We start from the raw sequence: 22,934 nt of genomic DNA, 5'->3' as shown, positions 1-22,934 counted from the left end.
TCGTGTGCCTAATTCTGGATACTAAACACTACACACTCACCCGTGAATCATTAGTTAACACTATAACCAGATTCTTACATAATTAAAAAACCTTCCTGAGTTAGTTCAGTTTATTATTTAACTTCATTTTCCCCCCTAAGAATAGTGTTATTTGGCTTAGAGTTGTTGAAAGAACTGGAGATGAGTATGAAAACGATTTGGGGCTTTTTCATGTGAGGAAATAAAGCAATAGTGGGTTCGTACTCCTGTGGCAAAACTGACACAACTGGGCAGACATTTAAAGGTTCTCGGTGACTCTGTGCAATGCTGGGTATTGAAGTACACACAGCTCCTGAGCTGGAGGTTATGTGCAGGGCTCTTTGTGCTCTCTCTATATCGTGGTGATGGTCCTGTGTAGTGTTTGATGCTCCTGCACAATGAAATACACTTGCTACAGAAAATAACTGCAGCTCCCAGACTGCTGAGTGCAAATATTTTAACCATCTACTTGTGGGATAGAAGCAGGAGACAAGATAGACTCTTTTTCTTAGTGCTGTGTGATCAGGTGCATCTAAGTGCCATTCAGCAACTTCACTGAGGAGTACATTTGTTTTTAAAGGGTTTGGTTATATATTCTTTACTACTTTGTTGTAAATGGCCTTTCTTTTGAGACTATACTTGGAGTTTGAGTTTCTGTAGTTTTTAGTTGCTTGCCTCACTTGCAGGTCATCTTTGTAAACTGTTTTATGGCTCTTCTTTTGTTGTGTCTGTTCTGTGCAAAGTAATATCTAATATTCTGCCAGCATTAAATGCAGATGCTTTTAGATCAAAATACTCACTTTTTTTGGGGAAGGAATTGTATTTAATTTTGTATAATTATTTTGTCAGACTCTGCACTCAGTTGATTTATATATATTTTTTCCTTGCCTTTTTCCTTTTTCTTATACTTCATTCTTCTTTCCCAAGCAGAAAGTCCTGCAGAGCTTTGGCAAAATGTTCTTTGGAAGCTTTTTTTTTTTTCCTTCGAGGGGAGGATGCAGGGGGTGGCATTATTGTCGTTTACATAATATGCCAGTAGAAAGTAGTTGCATCATGTACAGTTTCTTAGTGTGGCCGTTCATTGGACTTGCCTGAAAATGATCTCTTAAGGGTAAATGGCTGAGCAAAAATTAAAAACGGCCGTATATTTGTTTCTCCCTTTGTTTCAGGCTAAAAGGACCATTCAGTATGTGCTTTATGGGTATTTTCAGCCTTACTTTATTTAATTTATTCAGCTGTTTGGAAATAATGGTTAAAGTATGCTTTTCTCATCACTGCCGTCAAATCTCATGGCTTCGCAATTCTGGTTTCCTGTTCCTAAAGCGCGGATAGAAAACTCTTAGCATGGAGGATTAGATACTTGGTGATACCATTTAGTATAAAATACAGAGCCCAAGAGGAAGGGGACTGACTCTGGAGTGTTGTCAAAAGCACACTCTAAACAAGCTGAAAGACACTTTCTTGTTTTATTTGGGCAGTTCCAATTTTAGTAATTACTAAAGCTCCTGGAAATCCTGGGACATGGAAGGTGTTTGCAGCAAGAAGTATTAAAATCCAGTTTGACAGCGAGCCTTCAGCTAGTCTTTTATAATTCTGCCTTTCCTCTGCGAAATCCTTTTGGCATGTTGTGGTTCTCTGGCAGGATCCCAGCGTGTGATATCACAGATATCAGATGTCTCCTCGCGATTCATGGCATTTGCTGTGCCGCAGTGGTGCTCCCTGGGACGGCTGAGGTGAACCAGGAAATGTCAGGGAAATTCGGTAGGGAAAGAGAAACATCACGTGGGTTTGGGAATAGGTGAGCGCCTTCTGTTTGCCAGTGTTCACGTCTTTGTGTTTGGTAATCTGACGTGCAATGTGTTCAGCAAACAGATGTGTCTTTTAGTGGTCTTGACAGATTCTTTTTCCTGACATCTCAGGCGTAGATCAGTGGCAAAACATCTCAGTTAAGCTTCGTCCTTTGGAAAGATCTTTGATTAAAAAAATGGAGCATAATTATACATGGCCTTGTTAGGGTTCTTTTTTTCATCTCGGTGTTGAGGTCCAATGCCAGGCACAAGCATAGATGATATCACTCGTTTGGAAGATATTTGACTCCTCCATAAGGTCTGTTGGAAGTTAGTCACAGCACATTGCATTTCTGTCTGTCTCTTCAGGGAAGTCTCCCTCTTGTCTGTACTCCATGGTGAAATGTTACACAGTAAGTGTGGCTTGTGCTGCTTGTGCTTTTATAACACAGCTGGAAAATAAAAGATTTCACGCTGGCCTCTTTGTCCCATGTTTTCATCCTGATTTCCAAGCATTAAAAGGTAAACACTTGCGTATTTATTTGTTTGTTTAGCCAGGACTTGCAGTTCTTGGGTATAGTTCAGTTTCAGGAATGATTTCTTTGTTGGAGATGGAGCTCAATGTGTTCCTTCTAACCACGAGCACTTCCATGTTGTTTTTACTGTAGATCTTCTTTTCTCTCCCCCCCACCCCTTTTTTTTTTTCCTTATTTTTAATTTCTGGGCCCCAAATGCCCCCTTGCTATAAAAAGAGAAGGTAGGTTGCTTTTGGAAGACTGTTTAGGAAGAAGAGCCTGTGAGAGCAGGTTATTATTGCCTGGATTGTATAGTTTATATATAGTTTATAGTTAACCAGTTTGCAATTCCTGTTAGCATCTAACATCAGGTGCCATAGAGAAAAATAGGACAAACTCTGAAGAGGGCAGTTCTGGGAATAATCATTCTGTGAGGGATCTGTTTGAGGTGAGATTAGACCAGGAGGAAAGGGAGCTGTGTTTTTTCCAGAAATCAGAAAACCCCAAACAGAATTCTTATTTATGCTTATAGTTCTGCAGAAATTTGCCTTCTTTGAATCAAGTGGCTTGTGAGGATGCTGAATTTAATACAATTTGAAGGCTTTTTTGAAGCACAAGAAACAGGACAAAAGGATGTGACGTATTTGGCAGAACAAAGAGGATGGGGCAGGGGAAAGGGATGGATTAGGTGGAGCTATACAAGGATGGCATGTCTGGAGCAATGAGGAGGAATAAGGTTGGAGCTTTATTTTACTCCCCTTGCCCTTAGGCTTGAGTGGGGCAATTTTGGCAGCATAGTTTTGTGGCACCATTGAGAATGTGTGTAAGAGGCAAGGAGACACCAGCAGTGGTCAAGGAGAGGGAATGAGCCTAGAATATTTTCTAACCTTTCCAGAGGTTACTTGGTCTGGGTCAAATAATAGGTGTGCTAGGTGTTGTCACTGCCATGTCAGCCTTGCTGTGTGTACAGAAGGTTTAGTCACAGTTGTGGCAGAAGTCATTCGGTGTATGTTCAGGACTACCATAAAATGGAGGTCAGGGTTGAGCAGTAAGTGCTATTATTAACCTTTGAGAGACTGTTCTTGTTGGGAAAATTCCACTTTGGCTTTGCAGTATTTTAGCAGAAGGCTAATTGCATATAGGAGGAATATAATCTCTAAGACAGATGGGAGGTGGAGGTTGAGGAGCATGGACTTCAGTCTTTCTCTTTCACCTTAACCCACCTTGGTGAGGTAGTTTGCCTGTGAGCAGTGCTTACTCTTACATGTATTTAGTTGTGTTTTTCCTTCCATTTATCCCTTGATATCCTTGTTTTCACCTTGTTAAAGGAAGCTAAGATTTTTAAATGAAAGAAAACAGTTTGAAGAATGATGTGAAGACAGTTTTATGCAGCTCCAGAAGTAGCAACTATTACAACTTGAAGTCTAGTTCTTGGAAGAAGAGAGTGATGGAGAGGAAGTGTGGAAGATTCCTGAGGTGGTTTGTGTGGATCAGAGTACAGCCCTGCTTTAATAAATTCTTGAAACTGGGCTGGGGAGTCTGCCCTGTATATTTTGTTTAGATATGTGTTAGTCAATAAGATGTAAAATAGTTAAACACATCCTTTTTTTTCCCTGGTATATTCGTCTTCAGATAGTGAGATCCATCTAGAATGAGGAAGAATGTTTAGCTATGAGGAGTTAGTAAGTTAATTACTTTCTTCCCTTTTTCAGAAATGCATGTAGGTACTGAATCTGTCTTGATGCTTATGGTTCAGTAACTGAGATGGTTGAGTCACTTTTCCATAGGAAGTTTTAGAATCCTGGAGCTGAACTGATGAATAGCTACTATTTCAGGCAGTTCTATTGCTTCCCTTGGGATGTTTTGAAATCGGTTGACTCCAGTTTAGTTTGTTACCGGAAAGTCAGAGTTTCTGGGCTGTGCTGTGTAGCCAGTTGTTGACATCTGCATTCACCCATGGTGATGAAGATGGTTGGCTGCTGTTTTCTCTGGTGAAAGCTGAGAGATGTAGAGGTTAGGGGGAGGCAGTTCCCCTGATCATTGATAGACCTACATACAGTTCACATGTAAACCATTATATTTATTTATTTTCTTATGGCTGGCTAATACTCAACGTCTGCTGCTGACAGCTTTGCCAGTACGACAGAGGAGTTTTCATTATTGATGGCTCTGGACCTCCAAATAAAGAACTGTCAGTGAATAAGTACTGTATGGATTCATTTAATTATTAATCAGCATGATAGGGTATTCTCTAAGGTACACAATTCTGTTTCAAAGACAAGTGAAGTCAATAGGAAGTTTTCCATTGAAATAAAATAGTCATGAGAGTAAACATTCATCAGTACAAGTAAGAATTCGATAGCCCAGACTGTTCTGTATCTGCTGTTTTGAATAGTGCTAACCGATTGCTTCTCTGCACAATCAAAAAGTGTGGGGAACAGGATGCTTCAGAGGAAAATAAACCAGGCATTGTGGAATAGTTTTTCATTCTTCAAATATCAAGAAAATGTGAGAACAGTTTTATGTCAACTTAGATTCTGTGAAACAGTGCTAAGCTGAAATCACAACAATTATAAATTGCATAAACTTGTTCCTGATTTCTCTATTATTCTTTTACTGGCCAATTAGTCATGTTTTACTCCCACTGCTTCCCAGAGGCTGGCAAGAATCACAGTTCTGTTGTGTACAAAGAGAAAAGAGGCACTTTGGGGTCACTTGGAGAGAACTAGGCTTATTTCTTCCTGAGCTAGATGTGTATTTCATGCCTGAGACCCAGCCCACTGTGATACTTGATTTTATCAAACACAGTCAGCATCTGAAAAACTGATAGTACGTGTTGAGTTTTACCAGAATGATGTAAGGCTGAATAATTTTGCATGTAGGACTCCACATCCTGTCCTTGCACTTCTTACCATCTCCTGTGCTAGAAGTTTCAGGCCAGGAGGCATGTAAAGAAGAGCTATTTAGTTGGCTTCCCTGGTGAGTAAGATGTATATTTGTAGGTGAAGAGCAGAAGACTTTTTCTGGGGAAGGTTGTCTTGCCAGGCCTGCTTTGTAATGGAAAAGCCACTGATGGTTGTGGTCTCTTCAGGACTTCATAATGGCAATTTTTTCTCACTGTTCTGTGGCATCTTCTGAGCCTGAAATTCTGAGGAATTTGAAAGATGTGCTGTAAGTACATAGTTAGGTATAGTTAGGGGCACAAAAGTAGTAGTGGTGGGGTTACGTCTCTTGAAGCTTTAAGAGAAGCAAAGGTGGGGGGAGGTGGTTGCATTTTAGAAAGTCCAAGATCAATTTGGAGAATCCTTTCAGTGGTTGCAGCTTGTACTGAAAGAAGATGTATCTTGAAATAATCTCTCCTGTAATCTCCTCTCCAGTCCTTCCAGCAGCCTCGTAAGCCTGCTAAACTCATCAGAACTAAACTTTCTGCAGATCATCCTATACCCTGATTGTACCTGAGCAGCAAAAGTGAAATTTGCTGACAGAGCTCCCTGCCACCCCAGTGCACACACTCAGAACCACCCAGGTCATGGGATTCTGCATAATACGCTTTGTCTTTTACTAGATTTCCTCATGAATATCGACCACATCCGTATGGAAAGTGGATGGATGAAATTAAGCAACTTTTAGGAATGAGGATGAACTTGCCCACAGTCAGTAAACACCAACTGTTTTTCATAAAACTCCTTCCTTGACTCTTTGGTCTTGACATTCAAAGATGCTTGCCAGATTCCATCAAAAAGATGAACCTGAGTGCTGAAAATCAGGACTTGATCCAGGGTGAGGGGCAAAACAACATTGCATGAATCTCTCTTGGTAGTCTTTAAGTGACAAGAAGAAGCAAAAAATTACGAATTTCCAATGTAAAGTAAGGCTAGAATGCTTATGGGTTGGGTATTTTTTCAAGTTAGAAAATAGCTGCAAAATGTCACCTGAGTGTCTTTACACGACACAGGGACTTTAACTTACTTCTGAGGTTGTGCAAGGAATAAGTGACTTACTAGAATCCATTGATCTGCCAGAAGAGCTTCGTGTTGCTTAAATACAAGAATAGGTGTTCTTTGGCTGTGAAAGCATCTTGTTGAAAAACATGATTACGACATGAAGCTTGCTGTTCTTGAGGTTATTTTTTACTGTGGTAGGTGATGACCTGACTAAGGGTTAAGGTGTATAACCTTTTCAAATACAGTATAGACAAAGATCCAGAATGGGAAGGTGTGTAGGATGCCTGGGCATTTTCTTTGCTTCCTCATCCCCCTGCTTCCCACCATGCAGAACTGAATCTCTGGAAACCCTCATGAGAGTCTCTGGGTGTCAGAAATCAGGAACCAGTCTTTTAGAGGAATGAAACTTCAGTAAACCGCTAAAGGCTGCATAGTTGCATGTTCACTGTTCAGGATGCTGAATACAAGGCTGGAAATGAAGTCTAGTGTTACTCAAGGTCACTCTTCAGGTGTGACAGTAACTTGGGCAGTATGATGAGCTTTGTTGGTTCAGAGTCTATTTGTAAAATAATACGGAGAAATGATTTCACAACAGCATCTGTGCCAGGTCGGATCAGAGTTGTGGATGTCCCATCACTATGTGTCCTGCAGTGGTTAATAGGAAAAATAAGAATAATTTTGTAATGATACTTCCTCAAACCTCTAATTGCGGGAGATTGGGAAAGAACTGTGGGATTTTTTGGAGTTAGGGATGGTGTTGCTGTGGTAGATCTGTTGAGCATAAAAATCTCCTTTGAGTGTGTGCAGCCTCTGCCTCGATCACACAAGCTTCCAGCATGCTGAGCGTGGAGTTCCACAGTTCAGCTGCATATTGGGAGAACAGCAGGCTTTCACTTGGGATTTTCTTGATCCTTTTACCTCCTAGCTTCAGTGCTGTGTAGTAAGTGTTGGAAGAGACAGTAAATGGTGATTTTGTGATCACCGTTTCAATGTGACTTGTAGTTATAATTATCAAGATGCGTGAAAATGTATGTGTGTGGGAAAACCAGACCATATACTTTCCAAAGATGTGGTTGAAAGCACTAGGGTACATCAGGGAAATTTTATTTAAACTGAAAAGAAATTGTGTGTGTGTTACAGGAGTGCTTTTTGAAGGCATTAAGAGACAAATAGACTCTGAAAGCAGAATTTCTGGACTGTTAGCAAGTTTTGCTGTGGTTCTTAAGGCAGGAATTTTTTTCACTTTCTGCAGCCGTAAGGAATCATGGGATCTTGTTTTCTGATATTAAATGTCTATTGAATAGCTTAGGTTTTGATTCATTCTATTAGTTAAATAATATTTGTATTTGGATAATGAACCTGGTTTTTATGTAACATAAATTGACTTAATTATTCCGTGCAATATGTCTCCTGATAGAACTGGTTATTAGTGAGTTAAGGTTTCACACTTGATCATGCTGATGTCTGTGGATCTACAGATCTTTAAAACCCCCAGTGTATTAATGCTGTTATCAACCAAAGCTGCTGCAGCAGCTTTATTTATTTTTCCTTCCTCAAGGGTACAGTAGGGGCCAGTTGGAGCATTAGCCACCAAATGCCAAGGTGGCTGTAGAGTAACTGCAGCAGCATTTCAGCATCTAATGGACCAGGTCACGTGCAGAGCCTCATTAAAATATGATTAAAGTATCCCCTTTTGTTTGTTCAGTGGAGCCAAGCCCATGCTCTGCTCTGGTCCCTCCATTATGATTGTGCTGTGTGCTTGGAAATGCCTCCTGTTCATTGTGAGGCTGATTCTTCATCTCCCCAGACCCAACCCTGGCCAAACCTCTGCTGAAGGTCCAGCTGCTTTTCCTTATTCCTCTCCCCTCTTCCATTCACCAATGATTCAATGCAACAAAATTAAAATGGTGTCTGCTTTCATTTAAACATAGTGTGTAAAGACAAGTATGAAGCTTCTGTTGTTGTCTGGGGGTGTCTCCTGCTTTCCTGTACCTCTGCCTTTTAACTACTGAAGACTGGGGTGTGGGGTTTTTTGTGTTTGTTTGGGTTTTTTTCTGGTATTTAATTAGTAAGCTACTCTTGCAGTTAAAGAACCAGCATAAATTATGTTGGTAATTTGCCATGACCACCTGTGGTAGTACATAAATAATGAGAGAATAACAAAAACTTAAGACTAAATTAAAAAATAAAAAGGATTTCGTTACGCTAAGACAAGCCTTCATAGCTCGTCTGGAAACAGAAAAAAATGGGCTGTTCTGTAGATTTATTTTTTGTGAAACATGGAAATCAGTGTGCTTCAAGCTCAAAGACACGTAGCATGAATCTACAAATTTAGTTTGTATCTTTGATCACATATAGCCTTGACAGTACCCATGGACAGCACAAACTTATCAGAAACATGGTGTAGTTGATTAAATCCTGTGATCAGTGTAAATGACTGGAGAGGGACAGCAGACTTCTTGTGGTAGCTGGAATTTGAGCAAATGAAGAGTATTATTTCCAAATCAACATGCTGCAGAGGAAGAAGGGATAGAAAATGCTATATAAGTTCTTAGATCTGGCTTTTCTTTTGACACTCTGTGAAATCAGATGATTTGGCACTTGTAACTGGTGTGGGTAAGAGGCGTTCATAAGAAATAAAATAAAATGTATATGTGGCAGTGGTGGGGGAGGCGTCTGTTCTGAAAACATCTGAGATGCTGGAAAGCTTGTCCCCAGTGGGAAAGAGAAATTGCATAGCTGGCACTGAGGCTCGCTGCTTATGCTTGTGTGGCCATATTTAGAAAAGGATCAACACTAGGAACTGAATTATTAGAGAAGCGAGTGGCTGAAGGGATTGAACATAAAGGAAATTATTTCTATCTCGCTTGTTTGTTTGAGTTTGGCCAGATGATGCTGTGGGAGGGCTGTGAACTCCAGACTTGCTGCCTGTGTGGAGTGAATCTGAGTTTCAGGAGGTCAGTGCTTGTTTGAGCTAAAGCTCCCTGTTAGCTGGGTTTGGAGGTGGCTGCCTGCAGGTAGAAGATGAGCAGGAGTGACAATGGCCTTCTTGACTTGGAAAAGTCTGGGAAGAGTTGATGGAGTGAGGAGCAGGCTGCTTGTGCTGTGTGTAGCACTGTGGGAGGCTTCTGGTTTCAGTACATCTTGCAAACATTCATGTGTATAAGTAAAGCAAACAACAGCCAATTAAAAATAAAAACCAACACCACATTTCAAAGAAGTTGTATATATAAAAAAGAAAGCTGTCTTATTAACAAATGCTTGTCAGTATAGCAGCACAGTTCATCACAGTTATTTGCAGCTATGTGGCAGTTTTAGTTTATTGTGGTTTTTGCTGCAGAACAACAGATTATCTAAATAAATTGATTTGGGGGTGGGATTAAAACAGCACTTCCAAGGAGAGAGCCAGGAGGAATGCTTTCAAAGTTTTTAGGAGCAGTTAAACTACCCTCCCCCCCTGCTTCTTTATTTTTTTTTTTCTTTTAAGAAGTGGTTCTTTTTGTTCCAGTCATCAAGACTCATTTTGAAAGACTTATTTTTCTGGTTTTGGCAAAATAGTTGATCAGCGCGACTGGCAAGGAACTGCTGTGGAGCAACAAAGAATTTCTGTGTAGCTAAAAACTGTGTTTGAGGCCATCTTGGAGCCGTTTGTGAAGTAGAGTAGAAACTCTGTGTAAGAAAGGCCATTCAAGTGAAGTTGCACGTTTTCCTCCCCAAAATTAGCATACCAGAATACTTCATTGCAGTGTTTAGAATACTTTGTACAAGAACTAACAGTAAGTTGAAGATTGCTAACTGAGGATCTGTAATGATGCCAACTGACTTTTTTTTTTTTAATGAAAGCTTTGTATACATAACAGGATGAGTCATCACTGGAGAGTTCTGAAAGTGTTTGGCATCCCGAAGAATCCTTTTGTGTGTCTCTGCCGCACACAAAACGAGTATTTTTGTCATGAAATTCTGCCTTAAGAAGTACTGCAATAGCTGTAAGCTTTAGGGGGAGGTTTTCTAATGTGGCTTAAACCTTTACTTTCTATTATTGTTTTTAAAATATTTTGGTATTCTTAGATCTTCTTGAATAATAGGATGAAAAATTATAAATATTTGTTGGCTGTTACTTTTTTTTAAGATCTAGCTTCAGACAGACTTCTATTATGAATTTGTTTTTAAAAGTATGTAATAGGAGTTTGACTTCTAAGGAGTTTTTCCTTAGCTTTAATGCAAGTATTAAAAATCTGCTTGTGGGAGAATACTGTTAACTCTTTTTTTTTTTTTTATTCAGACAGGATCCCTGTAGTAAACTGATAGTAGCTGCTTATCTGAGTCACACTTATTTTAAGTACATTTTCTTTTGATACATTTCTCGTGCTGAAGAACTGGTTTGCCTTCGTAGTTTTTGTTAATGTCTCTTTGAAACTTACATCTTACAAAGTTTAGAGTTTTTTCTTGTGTGTTAAGAACATGTGTAGTTGGTGTACTCACTCAGAGCACTTTCTAAGGTGTCGGTGAGTAACGTGTCAGACCACCATTGTATTTGGCCCATGATTTCCCTGATGATGTGAAGCCTGTAGTCTTCCAAGTGTGTAAAGGCAGCAGAGATGGAATTTTGCTGCTGGTGCAGTAGGGTAGCAAATTTATTTTTATCTGAGATATTCAAGAGTGGATGATATTTTTCAGAGATTTTTTTTCCCCACCATTCATTGTTCAGCAGTGTGTTTTCTAAGATGTGCCGTCATTAATTTTAAAAATTAAATCCATTGATGGATTCTTCCATGGTCTGTTGTAGTGATGGTATATTTATTAGTTAGTAAGTTTAGCAGTTTTAATATGTATGATTTCTTTTGAATGAACTCGAATATAAAATTTATGGCCAAGGAAACTTGAAAGAAAGAACACAATTCTTCAGGAAAAGAATTCGTAAAGAAGTCATCAGAATTTGTAGTGTTTCATCCACAAAAAAAAAAAAAAAATTCATAATAGTTTAGAGTTACATAGTCTTTTCATCCAAATGCTCTGAATGATGCTGATAACAAAATGCATAAAATGCAAAGGGCTTTCAGGCAGTCCTTGACAAACCCCACAGGTTAATTACTCAGCCCTGCATGTGCAGGTGTGATGGTTTTGAGTCAGGCTCTCAGATTCATGTATTTTTATTTTAATGTGCTCATCCAAGGCTAAGCATTTAAACAGTTCTTGAATTTGACTTGGAAGAAAAACAACAGAAATATACTTGGCTAATAAAGTTTGCATTTGATGATATTTTGTATTAAGCTTAGAATGAGTTCAGGGGCATTGCTAAAAGATTCTGTTTAATGGTAGCACACTTTCTCAGTTTTGGGTTTTCTTTCTTAAAGTTGAAGTTCATATGCTGTGCATTACCAGCTTAGTGTTACTCTGCAATAAATTAAATATTGGAGTGTGCTAATGTGGAGTGTGTCTAATAAGAGTCAAGCCCACATTAGTTTTTATTGTCCAGTGGATGCTAAACCTCAACTAATGATTCCATTTTTGGAAGAGGTAAACCCTCCACATATCTGCAGATTGGAACGTAGAATTGGCTGCAAGAAAATCAGGTGTTGGGGTGTGTCTGTGTGTAGAGAAGGTAAAATTTTCGGTGTTACTCTTAACGTTGTTTTCCTGGCATCCTCTCAGAGCTTTTATTGGGAGGATCTCTACTTCCAAATACTGTAATTTTCCCCAACAAAACATTCTTTCCAGCTGTTCAGATGAGGGAAGTTTCCCTTGGGGACCCTGAACCAGCCATGTTACCTTCAGTGTAGAATCCAGCAGCAAAGAAGAAAACCAATATTTGTCCCTTTATCAGATGACTTTATGTGCTTGTTCTGGAGCTGGTGGATCAGAATGGGGCCTGGCGTTCCCATGAGTCTTACATGTCCCCCCAAGTCTTTAGAATTAAAACATCATAGAATATCCTTATCCAATATGCTGAATGCTGCAGCTCCTGGATGCTGCTGTAGCTTCAAGCTTTCCGTAAAAAGGCATTTCTGGTGCAATCTGTCACTGAAACAGAGCAAAGATACGTGGGGAAGAGAAGGTGGTGAAGGTTACTGAAGGTTTCCCACCTCATCACTTCTGAGGACCTGTTCTCTGGTAGTTCACCTCCCCGTGCTTTGTTGGTAATGGAAACTTTCGAGTTAGCTTTGTATTTAGAGGGCATTTCAGGGCACGGTTGCAGAGATCTGTTCTGCTGGCAGCAGCGACTTGGGCAATCGCCTTTGATTGCAGCTGCTGAGCGCCGCTGCTCTGCCAGGGCAGTGCTCAGATGCCTGCGTGGAGATCCTGCCTGGGAATTGCTCCTGACAGTCACCTCAGCTTGTCCAGGGTACATGGTGCTGCAGGTGAATGTTTGACTCTTGCCCAAGAACTGGTAGTTTTGCTTTGACCCTGTGTGGTTGCCTTGTGAAGCTGTTTTTCATAGTCTTGTAGTAAAATCTCAGTGTGCAGAGAAGCTTTGCTGTTAAAAGGAATAGGTTTTATCGATGGCAGTTGGTTTGCAAATAACTTTTTAAATTATTTATTTAGTATTTACCTTTTTTAGCTTTGAGATCTGTATTTTCTTTCACTACGGTATACTTTTAAATTTATAAACTTGGGCTTTTAAAATTTTAGTCTAGCTGGAGAATTCTTGACAATACGACTTGGACAATTTTAACCTTTGTAAGTAGTTTGAGGTTTAAAATGGTTCAGACACGCAAGAAAAAAGACAAGGTTTGGTATACTATTAACATCTTTATCATGTCAGTAACATATAGTCAGCAATTAAATATCTCCTGTTGTGCCCACATCTGCTTTACTTGCCAGTAAATTAAACCTTCCACAAGCCAAGGCATGCCATGTTTAGGCTACACACTCATCAAATCTAATTTTTATGTGGAATACTCAAAACTACTCCAGTACTTTGCAGAATCTGAGATCCAGGAAGCCAGCTTTGTGTTACCTTTGTGAGAATTTTGTGCAAAAAAAGTATGGCTAAATGTAACAAAAAATAGATTAAAAATAGATTGCTTAACATAACAGCTGTCTAAAGAATTAATGTTGTGTTAGTGTTGAGCTCTTAAAGGTGAGAAAATAAGGGTTAATAATTCATACATTTTACTTATGGTACTTGCAGCACAGTTTACAAAATGATAGGTGCAGATATTCTGTAAATGTTTTGTGGAAATTCGTCGTGAAAAATCAATATAAATTGAGCTGCAATCCCAGTGTGTTTGAAATTGTTTGTATCCAAGAAACAAGGCAGGAAACCCATCTGAAAGGGGGAGCTGTGTGGAAATAGTTAACGGCGGACTTAGGGATTAGTGTTGGGTTCAGCCTGGCTGTTAATGAGCTGGAAAAAGGTGGAAGCAGCGAGTTAATGATATTGACAGACAGTGTGGAGGTAAATGGATTTGTCAACACAGAGAGAAAATGGGGAAGAACACAGGTTAGGAATATACAAAACAGGGAAGAAGGAGGTTTCCCCCAAGCTGCTCTAACAGATGAAATAACCACCATTGATTGAGTCAGTCAGGGCTGATGGCTTTTCCAGACACTGTGCTGATGGGAGTGAAAATCTTGCTGTAAAATAGTGCCGAAAGGGCACAGCAGATAAATGAATGGGTTTCTAAAATCCTATTTTAATTACTTCAAATCCATGATGAAGATGAATACATTAGTGTTAATTTTGCAGTTAGACTGTGTTGAGATAACAACAGGCATGTCCACAGTGCTGCTTTGAGACAACAGTTAATGTTCACACCTGAGTTTAAACAAATACATCGTGGGGAAAGAAGTGTTGCTGGTAAAATGTAGAAGTTAAGAATTAAGCATATTTAAAACTAGCAACTTTCTATTTTTACATTAAAAATATTAAACCTGTATTGTCTTGTAGGCATTGGTGTAAAGGTAATGGTAAGCAGAGATTTTTTTTTTATATTTTCTAGCAACTTTGAAAACAAAGTTAGACAAGAGAGGGCAATTTTATAAAATAGCGTTTTCTAGTGATAATATCTGTAGTCCACAGTGGATGAAAACATACAATAGCTATTACCATTCTAAATAAATAAATGAAATTATCCACTCTTGAACCATCCCAAATGTAACCTCAGCTGGTCTGCAGACACACAAACATTGAGACTAGACTAGCAGCATTTACCAGCTGTGTGTAAGAGCTACACTGCACGTAAAGGGATTTCACATTTTATTATGTGGGAGGGATGATGTCAGTTTGGTTGATTATGCCCCTTTCAAGCTGCTGTGATAATTACCTGCTTGTTACCAGAAGTGTCGAACCCATTTTCAGTACTTGTTTGCTTTTGCTGTCATGCCCTAATTGCTACATAATTTTGTCCCTGCCAATTACTACCTTGGAGTTGAATTTTACAGTGAAAAAGTTGTAAGAAGCAATAAAGTAATTGTTTTTTAGATCTCGTAATTTCAATAGAATATTTTATTATGCTACAAAGTATATTGAAATACATGCTGCTCACTTCTGTGAGACAGTGAAATCCCATGGTTTCTGCTTAAATGAAGAGAATGTGGAAGGCATGACTTTTGGGGAGATATGGATACTTTTTGTTTTGGAAGTAAATATATTTGCTGCATTCTTTAGAGGCAGGAACTCTTAGGTTTTCTGGGCTTCTTTTTTATTCTTTCCCTTCCTTTTCATCTTTTTATCCTCTGTGTGAGTTTTACAAGTTGCCTTTGATGTAGATCTTAGGTCATCTGATGTGGTCCTTTATCCATCATTTTCTATGAAGATGTAATTTAAATGGATTTCTTTAAAGGTGCTGGGCTTAACAGTGTTTTGTATTCTGATTAAAACTATTTGTTTGAATTATTCAGTGGAATAAAGCCTGCAGTAATTGGGTTAAGAACTGGCTGACCAAGCACTTTGTTGTCTTTGGGAGCTGTCATCGCCTTGCTTTGGGTTTTTTGGGTGGTCCTCCAGCAGTGAAGTCTGGTATTAGTCAATATTAATAACAATTACTGCTGTTGAAATCTGTGAATGGAATGACATAGATGAGCACAGGCAAGAGGCAGAAGAGCACAGATAAGCAAAGTGCTCTTCAGAATAAGGAGAGGGGATGGTGTTGCCATACAGAGGTTTAGGGATGGGGCTGCAGTCCGGAAAGGAGCATTTCTGGCAAAGAGATTTAAAGTGTGGGATGCTTGTGGCTGTGCACTGAAGCTCTGCTTATCATAGAGAATGTGAGATTTGCTGCTGCCATTTCAATGTGATTCAGATGTCCACAGCTGAAAGACCGAAATACTGGCAAAAAGTCACGAAATGGACCAGAGTTTGTAGAAAGCTTGGAGAAGATGGCTTTGGGGAGAAAGGCAGAGGTGCTCAGTCTGTTTGGTTGTGGGGGTGGGGAATTGAAACCCTAGTGGTTAGAGAACAGTGAATGATACCTCCAGCAGATAAAATACTGAGTTCTTAAGGGATCCCTAATGTAAGAGGAAAAGGGACAAGAAGCAGCGGTCGAAAGCTGAAACCAGACAAGTTCACAAAGGAAACGAGCACGAATTCATAAGGAGGAACAAATGACAAAGGGAATGGCGAAGTGAGTGGCTTTCTGAAAGACGAGCTTCAATCAATTACGGTTATTGAGCGATAGTTATGGATATTGGGCTCACATGGATAATGATTCTGGCATTGTGTCCAGTGAATCTCTGAGCAGTCGGACTTCTGTTTTGATAGCACTCCCTGTAGCAGCTTTTCCAGGGATGGTATAATGAATGTTGAACACCTTTGTGGCTGAAGATTCTTTTCAAACGTAATCTTTAATACATTGATTGCAAAAGACAAATGGTTTCTAAGGTTCTGAGGACGTGGCATACCTCAATTGTAGTTCTTTTTGTTAGCATAAAGGCTTTTTCAGGTACTTCAAGGAGAAATCTCAGTGTGCAAAAATATTGCCAAAAAAAAAAAAAATTACACAGAAGTAATACTCTAAGAAAAATTAATGATTCTAATGCTGAAATTTTTTGGCTGTGAGCTAGTAACTGCTCTGTCCTGTCATGACACCAAGGCAATACTTGGGTAAATTTGAGTAGCTTTAGGGCCATTAAGTTACACATATGTGCTTCCCTGTCTGTGTCATATTCACAAGTGATTGCCAGTATAGCTCTTTCAGAGCTGCTCTGCCAGGTTTTTATACCTGAAAGTACATCTGAAACATTTGATTAAGATAATTTTTAAGGTTCTGTGGTGTGGTCTGGTGAGTAGAACTGAATTTTCATGCTGTAAATGTTAATTAGAAGCATATGTGTATATGTAAAAAGCAAGCTGAAATAAAAGTATAAATATCTAAGAAGCTGTCATTCCAGAAGGTCTGTGCTAGGAAAAGATTAGGTAAATATACAAATAGTCCCGTTATAAATCAGCTGCAGGATCATTTCTGATTATCTTCGTTACTTTTTTTCTGGTGGTTTGCAGAAAAAAAGTTACGAAGCAAAGGGATTCAGATTATAATTTCCAAATCCTTTTAGACAATGTTACTTGCACTGTCACTAAAAGAAGCTTCACTTGCTTTATTCCCTCTCCTCCAGTAACCCTTTCCTATCCCTGCTCTTCTCCCTGGCTGCTTCCAGCACAAACGTCTGTGAACCTCTAATGAATGAAACAGACTGATGTGAATGAAAATTATCTCTTTTGCTGGGTATAAATTCAATCAGTGTTAATTAAACTTTGCTCTAGCATAATTTCCAAGTGTTCAGGTCAGCATGTTTGAATCTTGAACATTTTCGTGTTTTTCTCCATAGTGAACATAAATTTTGCCAATTGGTTTCCTATCACATCAAAACCAGATTTTAATGTTTAAGCAGGGTATTTGTGGGACTGGAGAGAAGCTGCAGAACTTGAGGGCCCTGTGCAAGTTGCAGGGCAGTAAATGGACTGAGCTAGCAGCCTTGTGTCCTTGGATGGTGGCCTCAGAGGAACTTGAGCAGGAGGTATCAGTTGGTGCTCTTGGATGACTTCCATTATAGTAGCTGCTGCGGCAGGGTTTGCTGGGGACGTGCCCCTCTCGTGTGACACACAGACAATTTTGTTTATAACTCTGCCCTGGATCGGGTGACGTAGGCTGAGCAGTAGATCATTCTCCTGCTGGCAGTCCTGACACAGCCTGAGCCCTTCCCAGGCTGGGCAGGGTTAGGGGTGTGAAGGTGAGGATCAGGTTGTAGAACTCCTCCAGCATCTCGTGCTGGGAAGCCCATCTTTTTATTACCTTAACTGTTTTCATGTTCTTCTTTAAGGGCATATTAAAGAAATAAGGAACTAAGACTTAGACTCCCCCCCCACACCCCATAATAAAAAAAACCCCATTAATTCAAATATTTAATCTTAAAGGGCCGAAGACTGGCATGGAGAAAAAATACGCAAAGCAGCTTGGTATAGTTGTTAGTGGCTTCAAATAAAAAGAGGTGAAATTTTGGGAATGTTGGTGAACAGCAATGATCATTGTCCCAAATAATAATGGTAATTTAACAGTACTGGTAAAATAATGGTAAGTTTAAAAGTACTCTATTATGATTATTTGGAGCTGTTCGTAAGCTATCTGTAATTGTCAGAAGGCAAATTTATGTCTCCAGGTGAGAAGAATCTTCTTCAGGAATGGAAAAAGGTGTTGGCACATTTTTGTTAGCAGAATTTAATAACAAAAGACTCGGAATTTCTGCCTCATCAGTGCCCCTAGAGATTGATATGCCTGTTTATACAGAAGCTTTTAAACATGTTTGAAGATCTGTATTACTTGTGTCTGTGCTTTAGAGTGCTGCTTATTATGCTACTTGTATTGTTGTTTGTATTTCACAATAGTATTTCCAGACTTTTATTTACTCTGCTATAAAAATAGTTCCCATGATCTGGCTTTTAGGATTTACATCTAGTTAGAAAACAATTTCATTAAAAGAAAAACAATTCATGTGAATTATAAATTTACACTGACACCCATCTGATTCCATTGCCCATTTTCTTCTTAAATCTATTTTTATTCTTCTGAGGTTTTCCAAGCCTTCTGACTAAGTTTTAATGGATTTTTAATTAGCAAGCAGATCTTGTGTTTTTCCCTTTGGCTTTCCTAGGTTTAGCAGTTTTATTGAGAGAGAAATATTTCATAATACTTGTTGACATTATCTGAAATAAAAATGCATTTCTTTATAAGGAGCACTAAGGGTGCTAACAGATGGAAAAGATACGTGGTGATATGACATTCATTTCTGTTGTGTTTTTTTTCCTGTCTAAATCCATTTTAGATGGGTAATGACAAACCGTAGTTGACATGCAAGAACTACTTTTCTTACATGCTATCAATTAATTTAAGTATTATAAAGAAGATTCTATCTAATGTATTCTAGGCCAGCATCTTGTATAAAAGCTGGTTATTTATATCTCTTTGGCTACTGCCCTTCCTTTCATGTCCTGATTCTTCTAATTGAAGCTTAAATGCTTGTTTAAGATTGAAGTTTAAGTATCATTGTCCGTAGATTCTTTGCCTTTTGTAAACATAATTTCAGGTGAAACTGGTGGACTGGAAGATGCCTTTTTCAAGAAATCCTGTAACACACCTGAGGGAGAGACAAGTGCTGGGATTTTTTTTGTGGTATTAGTGGCATCAGAAATATTTCAAAAACGTAAGAATGAATGGAGCTATTTTTCATGTAATCTACAGGAAGGCTTATGTTTGCTATGAAGTCTAAAGATATTAGTAAAACTGACTTGAGACAAAAGATTCTGAACTTTATTCGATGAGAAAGCAGGAGATGTTCCGAGTTGACTGATGCATTTTGATAGATACAAGATCTGGAAACCTCTCAAAATGATGTCATGTGTGTGGGGTTAGTTTATCTAAAATATAGCAGTTGAATGTTTGCATACTTTTTTGCATGTCCATGCTGAAGTAATGATAAATAAAGGCAGTGGTTAGAGCTCTCTGTAAGCAGTGCAAGTAGACTGTACTTGCTGGGTATAAAACCCCTTTTTTGAGTAAGAACTTTAGTATTAGATTATTGGTTTGTATACCTGCGTGTGGCTGGGTGACAGAGAGCACAGCCTTCCCTGGCACCTAAATATATCCAGTGAGAATATTTAACTTAAGGAGACAAGTGCACTTTGCAACAATCTTCATGATGTTCCTGTGATAAGACTCTGTCAGACTGTAAAGTTCCAAAAGGAAGTCTTTCAAAATGACTCCTAATTAATGGTGCTAAAATTACAAAAATCTGTTCACAGAGACCAAAACTTCTACCAAGTTCCAAGTACTTGGCAGCTGTTTCTCATGCGTGATGACTCAGATCCGCTGAATTTTATGTACAGGATCTTGAAATCACCAGACATGGGAATTACAGCCCTTACCATTGTGTTTCCACCTTTATACAGAAGAGAGTAGCAGGCAAACCCTGCAGCATGTGAAAGAGCAAGGAGCTGGGATAATTCTTAAAAAAGACACGAGCTTGGAGCTGGTGTGGGTAAGAAATTCTGGGCACCATGGTTGTTCACAAGATTGGAGGAGTTAGAACTTGGCATAGCCCGTCGTCATGGAGAAACAAATCTTGTGTTTGGATCGAAGTGGATGCTTACACTTCCCATCAGGAAAATGCAGTGTTGGGTGCAGTAGCATATTTTGATGCAATTTTGTTTACTTAGGGAGTGTGGACAAGTGCAGTATTGAACGGTGCAGGTTGAATTTGTCACACATGAAAGTCTTGCAGAGGTTAGAAATCTGTGCTTTTGACAATGGCAGTGCTCTCTCAGCTCTTGGTGTTGCCATTTCATTCTCTTTGCCTCTCAAAAGAGAACATGTGAAAACAGTCAGTGGCCTTGCTAAACGTTATTTAGTAAATTTACCAAAGAGCTTCACAGTAACTAGAGAATAGAGCCATTACTAGATCTGAAACCAGGTAGATAGACAGAGCTTGCTGGGATTAGAAACTTGCAGGTGCCTCTGCTTGCTAGCTCTTGGTGCTCCCAAAAAATTGTCTAATTTGACTCCTGAAAAGGTTTTAAAAACAATTGCAAATACTGCAGTTTTGGTGTGTTGTTTTGCATAATTTTGTTGGTGAATATGGCCAAGTGCATTGGTAACAAATACAGAAAGGATGCAGTATGTGCAAAACTGCAGATACATAATGTGTTGAAAGGTCGTAATTGCACCCAAAATTTTTTTGCAAATTTTTTAAAAATGTCTGTAATTGTTAAGGTCTGCATGTAAAATACGTGGTGTTACCGAGCTAAAACTATAAATGAGGCTACATATCAGAAGGAATGTGGTTCTTGAGAAAGGAGAACCTGTAGCAGTTTCTGATGCTGTGCCTTGCTGGGTTAATGTGACAGATAGTTGACTGAAAGCAATTTTCACTCACAGAATTTATAGATGCCTAAGCAGTCAGTTTGAAAAGTAAAAAAGAAAGCTGAAAAATCTGAAAACCTTTTATATCATTTCTCACTCTGTTATGGGAACTGTCTCCAAATTTGAACAGTCCATACATGTAGATCAGACAACCTAGCTTCATACTTTGAACATCAAACTCATATTTTCTTATGTAATGGTATCACAAAAAGGTGTGTAGAAGTCCACTGCAGTGGAGTAGGCTTGTCAATGTCTCAGTCCAAAACTGGCTGTTGCAAAGCTGTAACTTCGTGGGTATTTTATGGGCTCATGAGAAAAGTGTTATTTTATGGACCTGCAGCTGTTAGTGAACTGTTAATCAGTGATAGTGAGTCTTCCTGGCTTGATCTTTGGCTGGTGTGACCCTCTGTCTCTCCTCCCAACCCACTAAGGATGTTCCCAAATGGGTAACAAGCTGAGAAGAAGACTTCATGGCCTTGTTACTAAGGCTCTGTTTCAGCTGTGACAGTCTTCATCAGCTTTATCTCCTCAAAGAGCAGTTTCAGACTAAAACAGAACAACTGTGAATAACATCAGGGATGAGCAGAGAAAACACTGATGATGGTGGCTTTGTCCAGAGCAGCCTCATCCCCCAACAGAGAGCAGCTTCAGGCTCCTGGATCTGGTGGCCTTCTGCAAAACTGAGTTAAGATTTTCCAACAGTGAGATGACATTCCTGTTGCAGTAATTATGGCTCTTTGATTTGGGTAGACAATCCTGAGGAGTGCCTGCAGCCAGCACACCCTGTTTGTATTTTCTCAGTCTCCCATGGAAAGTAAACTTGCAACAGTATGGGGCTGAGAACCTCCATAGTACAGGTAACTCTGCGAGGACAACTGAAATCAAAAATATAAATAAACCAAACTTCACATTTACTTTTAAAAAGTACATTTCATTCATTTGGCTTTTAAATTGTTAGAACTGTGCAATGCAGATTCATTTTGATACTTCACTCCCAACCTCTCAGGACAGGCTTGTTTCCTCAAGAGCTCAGCATTTACCAGTGGCTTTCCTTTGCTTTTGCTTACTTTCTGTCAACCGTGACTGTACCTTAGAATGAAAGCAAAGGTGCATCTATGACATTTCATACAAATAATCTTAAAAAGAATTCTATTTGCATTACTTTGGGTAGTGTAGGAAATCTGTGACAAATCTCCCTGTCATGGGAGTACTGGAAAAATTTAGCTGATAATTGTCCAGTGGAGGTAGGTTTTTTAATGCTTTTTCTCAGACATCGCAAAGGCTATATTATTTTTGTCAGGTGTTCATTGCTCTCAGTGGTAACTATATAAAATATAGATGTGAAAAAGTTTCAGCTCTGAAGATGTTTCAGCCTGTGTGAAGGAATAATGTTGAGTGACTGAATAATGTCTTTTAGATCGTTACTGGTTAGAGGAGGTGTAAGATGGGAAGTTGCAATGTTTTGGTTTTAAACATAAGCTGGGTCACTTCTCTTTGATGTAGTATTTTATGAAAAGATCATTATGATTTATAAATGAGAAGTATTAAGAAGCACACTTTTCTTTGATTATACCAGGAGACTAATTAGCAATATCAAATGTATTTTTGAGATGTTTTATAATGAAACTGAAGGTTGAGTAAGTTCTGTGAGCCTCTAATAAAAGCCTGGTTCAGTAGATGTTAAACAAGAAAGTTTTCACTTCTCTCTCTCAGTAAACGGTCAACTTTTTGTCACCTTTCACTTCTGATGGTTCAGTTGAACATCTTTTCCGTGCATCATGATCTCTTTAGTACACACATATTTAATACAAGAAATAAATAGCAAGAAACTATATGGTGCATTTTTTTTTACCATGTACAAAAGAAAACGCTACAGAGGGTGAGGGCAAATGCAGAAAACATTTCACCTGTTACTGATTGCTTAATTGAAAAATCATGTGAAGAACCTTTTAAATCAGAATGAGTTTGAAGCTGGAGTTAATAAAGCAAGTTTCCTCTTTTAGACTTGTTAATGTTTAGGGCTATTGAAATTAATTCTAGTGAGCTGGCATCTTCCTTGCTTCCAGAGCTGTGCTCTTCATTTTATCCAGACTTGGATGTAGAATTTTCTCAACTCTTAGAAGTCCTAAAGAGTCAAGTAGTGTTCAGAGAGGGAGAAAAAACCAGTTTTCCTCACAGGTATTTCCATGAATGTATTCTTGCTTGCTGTGGTTCTCTTTGCTTGGGGCTACCAGCTGCACCCTAGGTATTTTAGCTTCTGCTTAAGCACAGTTAAACTTTTACAGCTGTATTTAGGACTCCACGGTTCAGTAGTAGTGT

General features: G+C 39.0%; 1 protein-coding gene across 10 annotated transcripts in view; it reads left to right on the top strand.

Annotated features, from left to right (window-relative positions):
• KMT2C (lysine methyltransferase 2C) overlaps positions 1 to 22,934 on the top strand; it is a 192,015-nt gene that overhangs the window by 19,515 nt on the left and 149,566 nt on the right. The gene's annotated exons all lie outside the window — the stretch shown is intronic.

The sequence above is a fragment of the Lichenostomus cassidix genome, chromosome 2 (assembly GCF_008360975.1).
Source record: "Lichenostomus cassidix isolate B80296 chromosome 2, HeHo_3.0, whole genome shotgun sequence".
NCBI lineage: Eukaryota > Metazoa > Chordata > Aves > Passeriformes > Meliphagidae > Lichenostomus > Lichenostomus cassidix.
The sequence above is the reverse complement of the archived record's forward strand: the minus strand, read 5'-3'. Positions and strand labels throughout refer to the sequence as shown.